Genomic DNA, 15,237 nt, shown 5'->3' on the forward strand with positions numbered 1-15,237 from the left:
GGCCGCGTTCGAGAGAAGAATCCTCCGAAGAATTTTTGGACCCTTACACGAGGATGGTCGATTTTGTAGCCTACAAAACGACGAAATCTATGAGCGATAGGACGACCGTCTGGTTGTGGATAAAAGCTCAACAGGTTGCGGTGGGCGGGTCACTTAATCCGTATGGATGAGGATGATCCAGCCCGAAAAGTCTATAAGGGCAATATCTATGGTGGAAAAAGAAGACGGGGCAGATCCTGTCTGAGAAGGTGCGATGGCGTAAGTCAAGACGACAGACACCATTTAGGGATATCGAATTGGTGGACCTCGGCGCAAAACCGGGGTGTCTGAAGTTCCCTATTAAGGCAGGCCTAGACCGGATACCGGTTGTTGCGCCGTTGATGATGATGAAATCAATCTGTGTTCGAAGAGGGCCGTGGAATTATGACTACATGGCAGGGACCAACGTTAAACCCTCAGCACATTACGCAATGACACCGCACATGGTTGTATAAAGTATAGTAGTATAAAATAAAATGTTCGCCCCTGTTAAAAAGCACTTAAAGCAAATGTACTCTGTTCATTAAATGCGTACATCTATGTATGTAGATAACAATTTAATTACTTACAATAAACTTCCGTTCTTGATTGCGATGCTGATATTGTCAAATATCTGAAACAAAAAAACAAAAGAAAATGATAAAAAACAAGACGAAAAAGACACCAAATCACATGATTCAGTTGTTGCAACTCAGCATGTTTTTATAGAATTTGCTAACACAGTGAAATTGAATGTGAATTTCCTGATTGCATTTTGATTAATGCTTTGATTATTTGAAGTAATATGCAATGAAAGAATCCGGAAACGAAACGATCATTTTAATTTAATTCGATTGAAATATTGCACAAAATTATGCACAATGCGAGCCGGTAAAAGTGAAATCCAGAGAGATCGAAAAACCATTTAACTGACTGTTCAGAAGCGCCGATGAATGAATAAAACCATCTTTTTCAAACAAAGAAGTTATATGGTCGCCTTGTATGCATATATAGATGAATCTGAATATACCTCAGGCCACGATCGAAACTGATTTTCTTCAAGAAGACGTTCGAGCGTGGTGTTGATCCGCTCTTGGATTGTCGAAATAAATTTACGATTACATCCACAAAATCAATTTACTCAGAAAATTCATAACGGCCCCTTCGTGACCCTACCCCACAATAAAAATCAGTTAATTGGAAATTCCCTTCGATTGAGTCACCTCACCTCATTGATTTCCGACATCCATGAATAACATTTTCACGCCGCCGGCTTCACATCTGACCCAGCTTAATGAACTGGACATGTAAGTACTTAAATAGAGTGTGGAATAAGTGGTCAGTATCTAAGATACTCTGCTCCTTGCCGCTAAAAATTCCAGCAATCACCATTTCAGTATGTTATTGGTTAGGTTTTGTCCGGCTTAGTTGACTTTGACTTGTTGCTTGATATCACCATCATCACCATCATGGACCCAACGCTAGTAGACCTCACGACAAACAGGGTCTGGTTTTCTAGTCAGGGCCTAGCTAATCTTAGAAGACGCGCGAGTCAACATACTTAGAAACGGGTTTTCGATTAACGTACTTATGTGTAATATTTTTTTCTTTCGTTTTTGTTTTTAGATCACGAGGAAAAGTTAAGACGACAAACCACTTTGGTTGTTGTTACTGACGGGTTGAGGATTATAGGCGCCTTCTGAGTTCTGTAGTTCGTCTACAAGAAAACGACGATGGTCAAGTTTAGCAGCCATAGAGTTCCGCTGTGTATTTGCTGACACCCTGGCAGTTAGGAGAGCAGACGTTTGTTGTTGTTATTAGTTTGCAGAAGGAAGATGTTGGGAATAATTTTCATCAGCCGGCACCCATCGATATTTGGGTAGTTGCCTGATTTGACCTTGTAAAATAGGGACCAAAAAGGATAGATACTTCTTAACTTTCAGAGTTACTTAGTTAGTACAGCGACGAAGATTACATCTCCGCCCACTAACCACCCATGCCCTGCCTTTTGAAAGTTTGCCTTCCAAAAATGCCTTTCATCTACGGAAGGCTATTGACCAGAAATCTTTCCGTAAACTGCATATTTACCCATTTTTTCTCGCCTCCATTAACAGTGAAGCAATGAACTGAAAAAGAAATAATTATGCCATAGCTCTAATCCAAACTAAGTAGATAAAACTGAAATCAAAACGACAACAAGATTTAAGTGGCCGTCGTCATATCGTCCGTCCATCAATCCGTCCGTAATTTATTTGCAGAAAGGTATTTCTGTCTAGTTGTCTTCATTTGTGCCTCCGCCTATTACGTATTGCTATATTGTTACACGACTTCGTACCTCTCCATGCCGTCATATCGCATTCAATTGTAATTACATCTCGCCATTAAGATCGAAAGATATGTAGGAAGAAATGTAGAAAACAAACAACAGCCAAGCATTGAGACCGTCCAACTACGTAACCGGACTATCTTCTACTTATAAATACTTTGTGCTATTATGTCTTAAATATGCGGAGCTTCGTGTAATATGAACCAGCGTCTGAGAGAGTCAATATATGTATGTCAGATCTACCACTGGTGACCATATTCAGTCTTTATTGGATAAATCGTTCCGATCGTTAAAAGCTACCTTTGCATTTTCGGAAGTTCCACAAATGGTCCTCTCGAAAGCCCCTAATTTTCTCACTGTGATAAGATCGCTTTGCTTGGGTAAAATTAGAAAAGCAATCGGAGCTGATATTCGCAACTGATAGACGAACTTACCTGGTAAGCTGTTGTGTGAGAAATAATAGGAAATTTGATATTTTTTAACTGGAAAACTACCATGAGTTACTTCTTAGGCTACCAGTTTGAGCACTGCAGGCATACAGTCTTCACCTCATTAATTTGTATAAAAGAAATGACTTTCTATGATAGATATGAACTAAAGATAACCGGTGGAAATTACGGTAGTATTATGATTATCTATATTAAATTGATTCCCGTTAAATGCTTGGTATTTCATCTGAGTGGCCTTAGGTCGAAAAGCTCCATTAGAGGCGCCCTGACACTGTCTACTGTGGCTTTACCTAATAACTCCGTCAAATTAGTCGCAAGCCTGGTTAACAAAGGAGGAAAGATGAGTCATTATAGTCTAATGCCCATATAGACGTAAAAGCAAACTATGTTGGGAGGGATGGCCAGCAATCCGGTTCCGAACAAGATGCTCGTTGCCAAATTCTGTCCAGCATGAGAAACATCCTAATGGCGCTATTCACCAACGTAAACTTCGATACAAGGGAAGAAGGAGTTTTTCTATGAGCAGTCGATTACAGTTCAACAGAGACATCCTAAAGATGACACTGTGATCATGCTGGGGGATCTGATTGCCAAACCCGGCTCTGGCAATCTATTGCCTGGACATATGATGGGGAAACCTGATTTGGAGGGTTTGTTTCGCCACCGGTGGCATATTATTCGAATACACCAAGGCTAGTTAGGTATCAGGCTGCATATTTACTACTTTGGGATCAGTGTTAGATTCTGAAGTTGTCCTCTGGACGTGCATAACAAGAAAGGCATTGATATCAGCCTCAAAGGGGGTCATAACCTGATGGTCACCTTCTTTCACTTGCATGTTGTGTTCAATGCTTGTCGCAGGGTCTCGAGTTGAACACCAACTGTTCATACGATCCAACTGTCGTTTATCAGTAACACATATTTTTTTTTAATTTGCTGATCAAACGGCAGATGTGTACATCTTGTGCTATCCACAGTAGGTGCATCATTTCGTTCGTTTTGTCCAGACACGAGCTGACGAGGGATTTATTTTGATATGCAATATTTTTCCGTTTTCAACATTCAATTTCCCTTAGCTTCACCATCACCATCCTTTCAATTTCCTCCTTCCCGTTCCAACATTCAATTATTGTAAAATAATAATTTACAAACGATCATTTTTACATTTCTCTTGACAATTTGATCCGCAAAAAAACACTTTTTGGACTCCCTAACGCCTTAAAATCAATTTTAAACATATTCAATTTTAATATAGAAATTTTCTAATATTCCCGAAATGATCATTCACCTTTGTTGTTGCTGTTTTCACATAAACCTGATTTTGCTGTATTGCATTTCTAGCGTTTGTTTCGGGCTAAGGCAAATCGGGACACCTGCAAATGGTGAAAACGAAAGCTTTTGTTGTTGTTCCATCTGATGACGACTTCTAGTTTAATTGCCTGGGCCTAAAAATTGGTTGAATATTGGACAGCTGAGCGAGATTATTCAGTTAGCAGTATCGCACAAAATGGTTGTTGGAAGTACCTGGTTTGCGCGGAAAGCGATCCACAAACATATGTGAGCCTCTTCAGACGGGACGAGTTTCAACCAAATTGACCATGTGTTGATCGAACACCGCCACTTCTCAGCCTTACTGAATGTCAGAACATATAGTGGGGCCAATATAGAATAGCATCACTATCTCGTTGGCATGGTGCTCCAAGCTTGAATAACAACCCCACCCATCAGGTGAGAGTTAACACTGAAGCTATTCACAACACAACCCTCCGCGACACCTATAAGAGGAAAATGTATGTCGCAATAACCGCAGTCAACAGAGATGAAGCATCAACAAATGATCTCATAATCACCTGAAGAACGTTATCATAAATACGGCCACAAACACACCTGGCCCTAGCCGCAAAAGAGCCCGAATGGCTGGTTTGACGATGAATGTAAGCTAGCAACGGAACGATAGAATGCTGCATACCGAGTAATGTTGCATTCTCAAAGAAGGCGAGCACGCATGGAGACTTATCACGAACTCCGGCGGGCGGAAAAGCGACTTCACAGACGGAAAAAGGAAGCCTGGGAGAACCAACAGGTCTGTGAACTCGAAAAGTACAAGGAGCAACCGCATCAGGTGCGGAAGTTTTTCCAACAAGTCAGCAGAATGAAGCCTTACACACGTCGATGTTCATCCTGCCGAGACAAAGAGGGAAATCTGATTTCTGACAGAATGGGCATTTTGGAGGGATGGGCTGACTACTTTGATGAACTACTGAACAATCAGAACATCGGTGAGTTGAAGATCCCGCCAACTGAAGACGACAGACAAATACTGCCACCACCAATTATAGCAATTATAGGAGAAACAGTCCGTGCCATTCATCGGCTTAAAAATCATAAGTCGCCAGGAGCCGGTGGAATTACAGCCGAATTGGTTAAATATGGAGGCGACCAATTACACCATGTGGTTCATTAAGGTGCTCAAGGTATGGGACAGCGAATTAATGCTTGACGACTGGCAAAGAGGCATTGTCTGTCTCATATATAAAAAAGGAGATATCACACTGTGCAGCAATTATAGAGGTATCACGTTGCTGAGTACTATCTATAAGATATTCTCCGCTATCTTGCTTGGCCGGATAGCCCCATACCCCCGGAACATCATTGGCCCATACCAAAGAGGCTTCACTCCAGACAATTCACTAACATCAGTTGCATCATCTTTTCATGGACTTTAAAGCCGCCTATGATAGCATATCCAGGGTAAAAGTGAACACGGCCATAAGAGAATTCGGTATTCCGACGAAATTGATAAGACTGACTAGGCTGACCATTCGATACCAACAACGGTCTACGACAAGTGGATGTCCTATCATGCGTCCTCTTTAACCTGGCCCTCGAGAAAGTGATTCGTGATGCTGGGGTAAATGCAAGAGATACGATCCTCTTTAAGTCCACCCAACTACTGGCCTATGCTGAAGATATCGACATCATACCAAGAACCACCCGAGACGTACAAACTGCCTTCATCCAGATCGTGCAGGCGGAGCGAGATCTTGAGCTGCACATCAATGAAAGCAAGATAAAATATATTGTGGCAACGTCAGCACCGAAAACTAACGAACCAGCAACATCAAACCGCACTGGTCAAAGAGGAAAAATAAAGATAGGAGACTACAACTTTGAAACCGTTGATAAATTATCGCCACCTATGATAGCATTGCCAGGGTGAAACTGTACACAGCCATGAGAGAATCCGGTATCCTAACGAAATTGATATAAGACTGACTAGGCTGACCCTGACCAATGTGCGCGGTTAAATAAAAGCAGCAGGATCATTCTCGAGACCATTCAACATCAACAACGGTTTACGACAAGGGGATGCCCTATCATGCGTCCGCTTTAACCTGGCCCTGGAGAAAGTGATTCGCAATGCCGATGTAAATGCAAGAGGCACCATCCTCTTCAAGTCCACCTAACTACTGCCGTACGCTGACGGTATCGACCCCATGGGAAGAACAACCCGAGATGTAAGTCTACCTTCATCCAGATGTTGCAGGCGGCGCGAAAACTTGGGCTACACATTAATGAAGGCAAGATGAAGTATATAGTGGCAACGTCGGCACCAAAACCAAAGGTACGAACAACAACGAATCGCACTAGCCAAACAAAAACAATGAAGACAGGAGACAGCAACTTTGAGACCGTTGAAAATTTCTCCTATCTAAGGTTGAAAATCACAATCGATAATAGCTGCGATGATGAAATCCGCGCACGGTTGTTGGCACCCAACAGAGGCTATTTCAGTTTACAAGAACTGTTCCGCTCGAAACGTCTCACCATAGGGTCAAAACTCTTACTGTACAAGACAATGATCTTGCCAGTCCTCATGAATTCCTCGGAGGCTTGGGTTCTTAGCAAAAAAAATTGCGAACTCTTGGCCGCGTTCGAGAGAAGAATCATTCGAAGAATTTTTGGCTCCCTACATGAGGATGGACGATTCCGTAGCCTACAAAACGACGAAATCTGGTTTGTCTTATTATAGATAAAATCCGGCTCAACAGGTTACAGTGTGTGGGTCACTTAATCCGTATGGATGAGGATGATCCAGCAAGGAAAGTTTATAAGGGCAATATTTATGGTAGAAAAAGAAGACGAGGTAGACCCTGCCTAAGATGGAGCGATGGCGTAGGTCAGGACACCAGACAGCTTTTAGGGATATCGAATTTGTGGACCTCGGCGCAAAACCGGGATGTCTGGAGTTCCTTATTAAGGCAGGCCAAGACCGGATACCGGTTGTTACGCCGTTGATGATTATGATGACTTCATCTAGATCCTTGCATCGGTTTATTGTTTATTGGTCTATGTTGTTAGGCATTAAATGAGTCCATGCTAAATCCAAATTGAGATCCGATTATTATTTGGTTCTCGGAATCCTGCTGACGTTACAACCTAGGGTTTTGATGCATCATTGATTTTGATGCGTCATTGATTCATTTAGACTTGACTTCGCTTGCCACCATTCACATTTAGTACACCTGTTTTTCACCTTTCAAACCTTTACTTTCGTTTATGGGAAAAGTTTTTATGATGATTTTATTAGCAGTTGGATTAATTAACGATTGGATATCCTCGTTCGAATCCATCTATTTTCATGCATCTTAAATTTACAAGGAATCATAAAGAGCGAGAATATCAAAGTGTTACTTCCTCTAGTTAATTTGCCCTCAGCAATGGAAGTCAATAATAAAACAAAAACATCTAAGGACCAACAAGACTATTATTAACTCCGCTCAACTAATCCAGCTATCATTAACCCCCTTCATTCCACTGTTACAATGAAACCAAAATGAATACATAACCTATGGCGGCGTACTATCAGTTCCATTACCATTTCGGTTTCCTATTACATCCCGCTATGCATATCTTCCTCTACACTTTACAATTTTCATATTCCTTCATTCGTGACTGCGATATTTATAGTTCTAAGCCGAATACACTTCCCTCCGACTCCAGACACAATTTTTCTTCTCCAGTTAAAAGTTACTTTCCTACATAATCATCATTATCATGACCGGCTCCATTGCTCAAGTCGCGCAAGTTGCATGGACTTCAAGATGAAAAGTACCTTGAAACCTATAAATAAATCGGGAAAAACAGAAATATGCACATAACGAAAAATCTCTTTTTGCTTTCAAGATAAACCTGAACAAGAAAAACAAGATATCGAGGATGGAGCCTAAGAAAGTATGGCTAGAGTACCGTGTAATGTTTGTTTATTGCCCACGGTGAACTTTGCTTTATTTTGATTTTCATTTCTGCTCTTTGTGCTCTTTATTGATGATGACGATGTTAATTGTGTTTTATTTCCTTTTCTTGTTGCGCTTTACGCTGAAATTGATGTTCATGTTCTCAGCTTTTATTAAAAAATCTCGTAATGAAGATAGCCCCCAAGAAATAATTTTAATATTTGAATTTGCGAGCAATAAGATGCCCAAAAAGAAGTAAGGAATCGTTTTTACATTATACATCATAAAACTCCATTAAAATTAGCCTTGCCACCCCCTAAAAAAGAAATGCACAAGCCCGACCCCAAAGTTCTAAAGTACTAGCAAAAAAGCTGTAGAGGGATGCATCAATGGTTATAAAGTTAAGCGATAACAGTTATTACACACCAGTCGGCCCTGAGTGGGTAGGCGGATCCATAAAGCAGATGCCATCGATTTTGAGATGTCTTCCCAAATAAAGGGGAGGGATGGATGCAGATAAGAGGAGTTCCCTGAGCACACCGAATTCCAAGAAGTTGTGTGAAAATGATTCTGCTTCAAAAATTGAGTAAAGGACGAAGTACTAACATGAAAGTCACTCTCAAGGAGCGCACCCACTGGGACCAACACGACACGACAATTTTGCTAACATTCACTGGTAACGACACTACACATTTGCTAACGCCCACTAATAATGACACGACACGAAAGAATATTGTCAAGGTAAACATACTGAAAATACTATTATAACATATGTTGACAAATGTCTATGTCAGACAAAGCTCTGTGCCTGTCTCACATCAGGGAGCCAAATGTCTGAGTGTGGCTCAGATTTCAGACAGATAAAATCTTGTGCCTGTGCCAGACAACTGCCTGTTTGAGGCTGTCTGTTTCAGTTTCAGACAAATGTCAGTGTGTGGCTCAGACATCAACAAATGTTTGTCTGATGTCTGACGCAAACTCAAACATTTGTCTGACAAATGTCTGTTTGATGCGTGAGACCGACACAGCGATTTGTCTGCTGCAAAAAATGGTTTTGTCTAACACAGACAATGGTCTGACGCAGATATTTATCTTTCTGATATCTGAAACATAACATTTGTCTGTCTGTTTTCTGAGCCAGGCGGAGGCATTTTCCTATGTTAAATACAAGTTAATAATAGGCAATATTCTGTCATGTCGTTCCCAGTGGGCGTTAACAAAACTGTAGTGCCTTGTAGTGTCGGTCCCAGTGTATGCGCTCCTTTAACGCTCTTTGGAACCGGAGCTCCTGAGATAACTGAATTTACCAAAGATAAGAAAATGCTTGAGCAGTAACGAGTGTCCTCAGCGATCAGTATGCTGAATAAGCAAGGGGGGGGGGGGGGGGGGGGTGGGGACAGCTGCCATCAATTGTGACCCTCAAAAATCGTGCAATAGTGAAGGGATGGCGACTAACAATGGAGTAACACACATTCTCTCGTACCTGGGGAACCCCACATTGGATGATCATCTATCATCTTATAGAACAGACGCTCCGAACACCACTTGTACCTAGTCCATCCCTTTTAGTTACCCTTTATGGAAGAGGAGAGTTACTTTCCTAAGAAGATTAACAGTGACTCCAAATGCATCCTGCACGATCGAATGGAAGGCGTTAATAGCGAGAGGTCTGCTTGAAGAGATAAATGTTCTGAATTTATAAAGGGGTTTATTATAATGGAAAAAGTAGCACATGTACAAAACCAAAATATAAATAACCCATTAAAAACTTGATAGTAATCTAAGGGCAGCATACTAGACAGTCTGAGTGTAATTATACAGTATTTCTTCGACTTCTATTTGCTAGTGTTAATTTACTGGTTTTGCAAATACCGATATTTCGGGAACCACTTGTTCCCTTCATCAGTGCTAACAAGCAGACCAGAACTATGAGCTTGCGAAGACCAGGACTTTCAAAAGGTAATGGAACACTCAAAAGCGTAATTTATAAGGGCAATATTCCACCTTGCGTGATGCAACGTGCCAAATATAAGCAAATACCGAATGCCTCAATATTGCACTCTAGAAGACACGGCTCGAAAATCATAACGATAACGAACTGGTGACCTTTTGAGGGGAGTAGACCAAAAACAAATAACAAGAAGTGTCTGCCGCTCGAAACACAAAAAGTACCTCCCCGCATGACAAACGTGAGTGACTCGTCGACAATAAAAGTGGGATGGCGTAATAGGTTGAGTTATACTCACAACGACGAACAAGCAACCTGCATAAAGAGGAATCAAGCCCCAAAAGTTACTAAAGGATAATTCCGAGTAGGCTGGATGGATCGTCACAAAATCCAAAGCTAGTATATTTAGAAGGCACTTCAATATACAACCCAACTACTTGCAGGATAGTGAAATTGCAATGATGGGAACGGCATGCTTTCAAGCAAGAAGACTTTACTAGAGGCTCAGAGGAAAAGTAGCGACCAGTGACAAACATTATTCAGGTAATCCACCACAAAAAAAACGAAAGGTGGACTGATCCAATGAGTATGCTATGATTTCAACTACTGAGAAGAAATCGGGAAAAATACTTGAGGTGATCGGTATAAGGAGGGTCCCAGATTTCGGTGATAATGCCACCAAATTGTTGAAGCCGACGGTGACCAGCATTCTCCACGCTTTGCAAGAGGTGCGGTGAGTTCTGGCTGTGTTGTTTTCGCTTTGCATGCTAATTCTGCTCATTGGAAATGAATTGATGGCGTATTGGCTAAAAAAGGCGTTAATAGAAACTTGACAAGTTTGGTCGATGGAAAGGACTTCAGAAAGTAGAGCGCGAAGGAGGGATAACAGACTCTGGGCTAGCCCCATAAGTGTGTATAACGGAATGCTCATACTTCCCCGTCTCAGACCAGGCTACGATTGTCGGCAGATGACTTAAGCGTGAACATTACAGCAACAGAACCAGAGGATGTGTAGGTCTATTTGGCAGAAAAATTGAAAGTGGTAAGATTCCGCCTAGAAATGTTGAACTGATAGCCGATTAAAAACCGAAGAGGTCTCGTAAAAAGAAAAGCGGTGTCAATAAGGAAACCGGTGGGCATAGTGTCATCTTTAAGCCTGCTATGAAATATCTGGGCGTAACGACTATCGCCAAATAAAGCTTTAGCACCTTGAGAATCCTTCGTTCCTACTATACTATGTGAGCGGAGGCACCTGAAACCACGAAAGTGCCGTCCTACGACACTGAGAAACTGCCATGTCTTATAACTACGGCAAATAAGGCCGCTGCAGTGCTGGCAAGCACAAACGTAATTAATACAATCACGTCAAAAATGAATGCAGGACGCAAGGACACGGCGACAAATTCTTGAAAAGTTAGGGAGAGCATAGATTTTTTATTAGCATTATGGAGTGGCTTGATACAGGAACTACCATACTGACCAATTCTTCACAGGATATCGTGTACTTGCTCCAATTTGGATTGCATGCTTCCCCAAATTGTTCTGGATGAGGTAGCTTATCAGAAATCAGACGATAGATGAAACTGGAACGAAGTCCTGGGGAACTTGACCTGAAAGTTTTAGAAGATTGTCTACTTTGACCTTCGCAAGGTGGAGGAAAGTAGAAGAACCCAGAGGTATGAGAATCTAAATGCTAACCCACGTCACAAAGAAATACCTACATAAATAAAGATCTCGCGGAGTTAGAGTTCAAGAGGGGACGGTAGTTTTCAACAGGTGCTAATCAACAGGCAAGCGGTCTGACCTCTTTAACATTGATATGTCCCCTCAAGGTAACTGGGAAGCTGACCATGATGGTTATACCTGCAACAAAAAAGGAAGAACTATCGATATTTTCCAGCAAAATAAGTAGTAGCAAAGTATCGGGCCTTGACCATATAAAGAGCAGAGACGTTAAACTTACCGTCATGTCTAGATCATATCCGTGGAGGAATTTAAGGCATACCTGACGATGCCATGAGATTGCTTACTAATTTGACGGAAAACACATGAGATTGCTTTAAATTAGTAAGCAACAAACTGAGTAACCCGCCTGAGAATATCGATCCGCATAGGGCAAAATGCACATTTCTGGTGTGCTACTCAGATCGTTGTCCTCGTCCCGAAGAGGAATCATAAGATGACTGCAGAATCGTGAAGCGAATTGATGAACGGAAGGGGTTGAAAGCTTTATTGACCGCGCTCGAGCCCCGATAACGAGTGAAATCCCGAGAAATTCAGCATAGTGTACACCGTGACAAGAGAGAATTTGCTATTGCGTTGATCAAAGAAGTAGAAGATACCACAGAACGCAATGATTTCAAAAAAGTATATACCGCATCACGGAAGATCTTACATGTGGTGGCAAATCTTTTAATAGTCCTATGAAGGACTACTAAAGAGGCAGAAAGAACACTTCACCATGGTTCTTCTTCTCTTATGGATGAAATGACTAATCACGGACTGTTCCTCCAAGCAGAAAAGAAATCATTTCGGCCATCAATGCCTTCAAATGGAGTAAAATCGCTGCGTTGGACCTGTAGTGATCGCACTTCTACTACACTGCTACTTCCACCTGTACGGAAATCTTGGGAATCCGGAAACTTCCCCAGAGGTCGCGGCTCAAATCTCACTGGTGGCGAGGGAACTTGTATCATGATTTGACGTCGGATACAAGTCGACTCAGCTTTGAATGAGTACCTGAGTCAAATCAGGGTAATAATCTCGGGCGAGCGCAATGCTGACCACATTGCCTCCTACACAATACTGTAATCCTGTAGTGTACCGTTACGGTCTTTAATGCAGTGGCCTAACACACTTCAAGGCGCTAATCCAATACGCCAAAGATTATTATTATTATTATCGATGACATTCTTCATACTGCATTGTCCGGAGGACATGGAAGAATTCAATGGACGTTTACATCTTTCTTCAAATACCTCGACAAGGATGAGGACATCTATTTGCTTTCTCACTAGGTCATGGAGATTGGCCAAATGGCTCCGGATTTGGAAAAAGAGGCCACTTTCTCAGTCTGACGGATCATCGCACCCTCCCTATATGCATTAATAGGAAGAGCTTGACGCATTGATTAATTTGTATATCTAGAAAGCGTGGCACTGAACTGGATGTTCCCCGGCGCACAGACAACGCTAGATCTGCTTTCACTGCTTGTTTAAAATCAGTTGTTTCAACACCAAGACCAAGTTGAGACTGTTCTGGGCTAGTGTTGCTATATGGAAGTAGCACATGAAAAGTGAATTCCACTGTTATTCAAAAGCTCGAAACCATCCTTAAACATCTGTTTACATTGTATCAGCGAAGTACGCTGGCCTGACACTATCTCAAACGAAGAACTCATCCATTTCCATGGTTATCTCACAATGTTTATGCCGAGCCCACTATTGTACAAAACGCTATCGTTAATGTTCTGGTTGACGAGGAAACCATTTTCTGAGCATTTTGGGAATATTGGATTATGCTCCTCCGAAAAGATGAAGATATGAAGAAATCGTTCAATAATACTAAACTTACACTGGCGGAGGATGAAACGAAAAGGAAGAACAAAGAAGATGTACTAAACTGGACGTTTTCTGCAATAATTTAGTAACAAGTCAGGAGTTAAATAGATAAGTTTGTTCAGTAACGTTGAAAGTAGAGATGTAGTTAAGATTCGGACGGTATAGAATAACGAATTCGCTGGAAATTGGCAAACACAAATCAAGTCAGCGTACCTGCTATTCGTGCATATGTGAAGAAGGTTTTTATGCTAATTAAAGAACAAATAATGCGGAGCGAGTGATTCCACCTTGAATTCCATACGATGTAAGAATAAGACCGAAGCAATAGCCGTACAATTGTCATGGGAATAAAGTAAGACGATTTGGCAGAACCTGGAATCAGAATGTCGTTCTAAGTGAGAAATTTCCGCTTCACTAATGAAAGCTTCCGATGCTTATATTGCATCCATTTTCTTGTCTCTCAGAATATTTACATCTCTGTCATTTTAAGTATCGTGTTGACTTAACTCCACTCCTCTTAAGACACGGATTGATTTTTTGACCGCAATCAGAGCCCCGCTGAGACACGCACAACAACATCAATCTATACTGAGTGCATGGCTTAGTTTGTTCATACTGGTGGATGCAAACCCTAACTAAAACTCAACCGAACTAAGGAGTACGGCGCCCCAAAAGAATCACGAAATTCTCACTAGGGGATCAACCGCTATAACCGAACTGAACGCACATGAGACAGGCATTCTCCTGAGACATGTGATTTCAGGTTCCAATGGTACCAGTATATCCCTGATAATGTTTCCTGACCTATTACCACTTCAGATACTTCCCCATGCAGACTCGGGTCTGATCGCCCTGATTAGTTCTTTCCAACATTCGCCTACTGCATCACAGCCAGCAAACCATAGTGAGTACAGTGTATCCCGGTGCCACAACGTGGAGGTTCTCCTCCGCCACTTGATTTTGGTCCGAACGGCAGGTTTGCTGTCCTGTTTTCCTCGTCGCCACATCAGATCAAAAACATGTTGACAGAATACCTACCCAAGAAAGGTAACTAGATTATCTCCCGGTGGTTCCAGGAATTTACTCATGGCCTCACATTACCGAAAGTAGGTTTAGACCAGCAAAGCAACTAAACCAAGTCACTAGCCACCTAGTACACTTGCAAACTCAAGATAGTGCGACCTCGGAAATAATTAAAAACATGAGAAGTATATGTGGATGTACCATACTCACATGCATCAGGTCGAACAGAATGCAATTCAATTGCATTTATGAATCGTATTTTCTCCATTCCTTTCAAACACCATTTGTGTAATTTACATAATCGTAATAAAATGAAAAATTTCATAAGAAAGCATTTGAAAGCGTAAACAAAAAAATTTATTTTGACACGCTTCTCATTAAAATTAATAACCGATAACATTACCTTCCCGGGAATAAACATAAATATTTCACTCGTGAATGCAAGTCATGAAAACATAAACAATGCACCCAACAATATCCGAGCTTGAAATCAACTCTTCCTCCTGGAACACACCCAGTTTGATAGGTCTAATTTCCATTGGAATTGTCGAATGGTAATTCGAGTAGATAAACAGGATATGTCCTTTCCTTTGTTAATTTCGTCACTCCAGCCATGCCGTACCATAAATCAGGTGATATTGGTATTTCAAATGTTTACTATCAAAACGTTTGTTAT

At 41.4% G+C, this 15,237-nt stretch overlaps 1 protein-coding gene across 2 annotated transcripts in view; it reads right to left on the reverse strand.

The window, feature by feature from the left end:
* LOC119650776 (probable serine/threonine-protein kinase DDB_G0282963) overlaps positions 1–15,237 on the reverse strand; it is a 220,328-nt gene that overhangs the window by 124,543 nt on the left and 80,548 nt on the right. Inside the window, exon 3 of one of the 2 annotated variants that reach the window (XM_038053883.1) lies at positions 609–652. The exons of the other annotated variant lie outside the window; for it this stretch is intronic. The gene's annotated coding sequence lies outside the window, so the exon portion shown is untranslated. The remainder of the gene's footprint in view (positions 1–608; positions 653–15,237) is intronic. 2 annotated transcript variants of the gene reach the window in all.

The sequence above is a fragment of the Hermetia illucens genome, chromosome 3 (assembly GCF_905115235.1).
Source record: "Hermetia illucens chromosome 3, iHerIll2.2.curated.20191125, whole genome shotgun sequence".
Taxonomy (NCBI): Eukaryota; Metazoa; Arthropoda; class Insecta; order Diptera; family Stratiomyidae; genus Hermetia; species Hermetia illucens.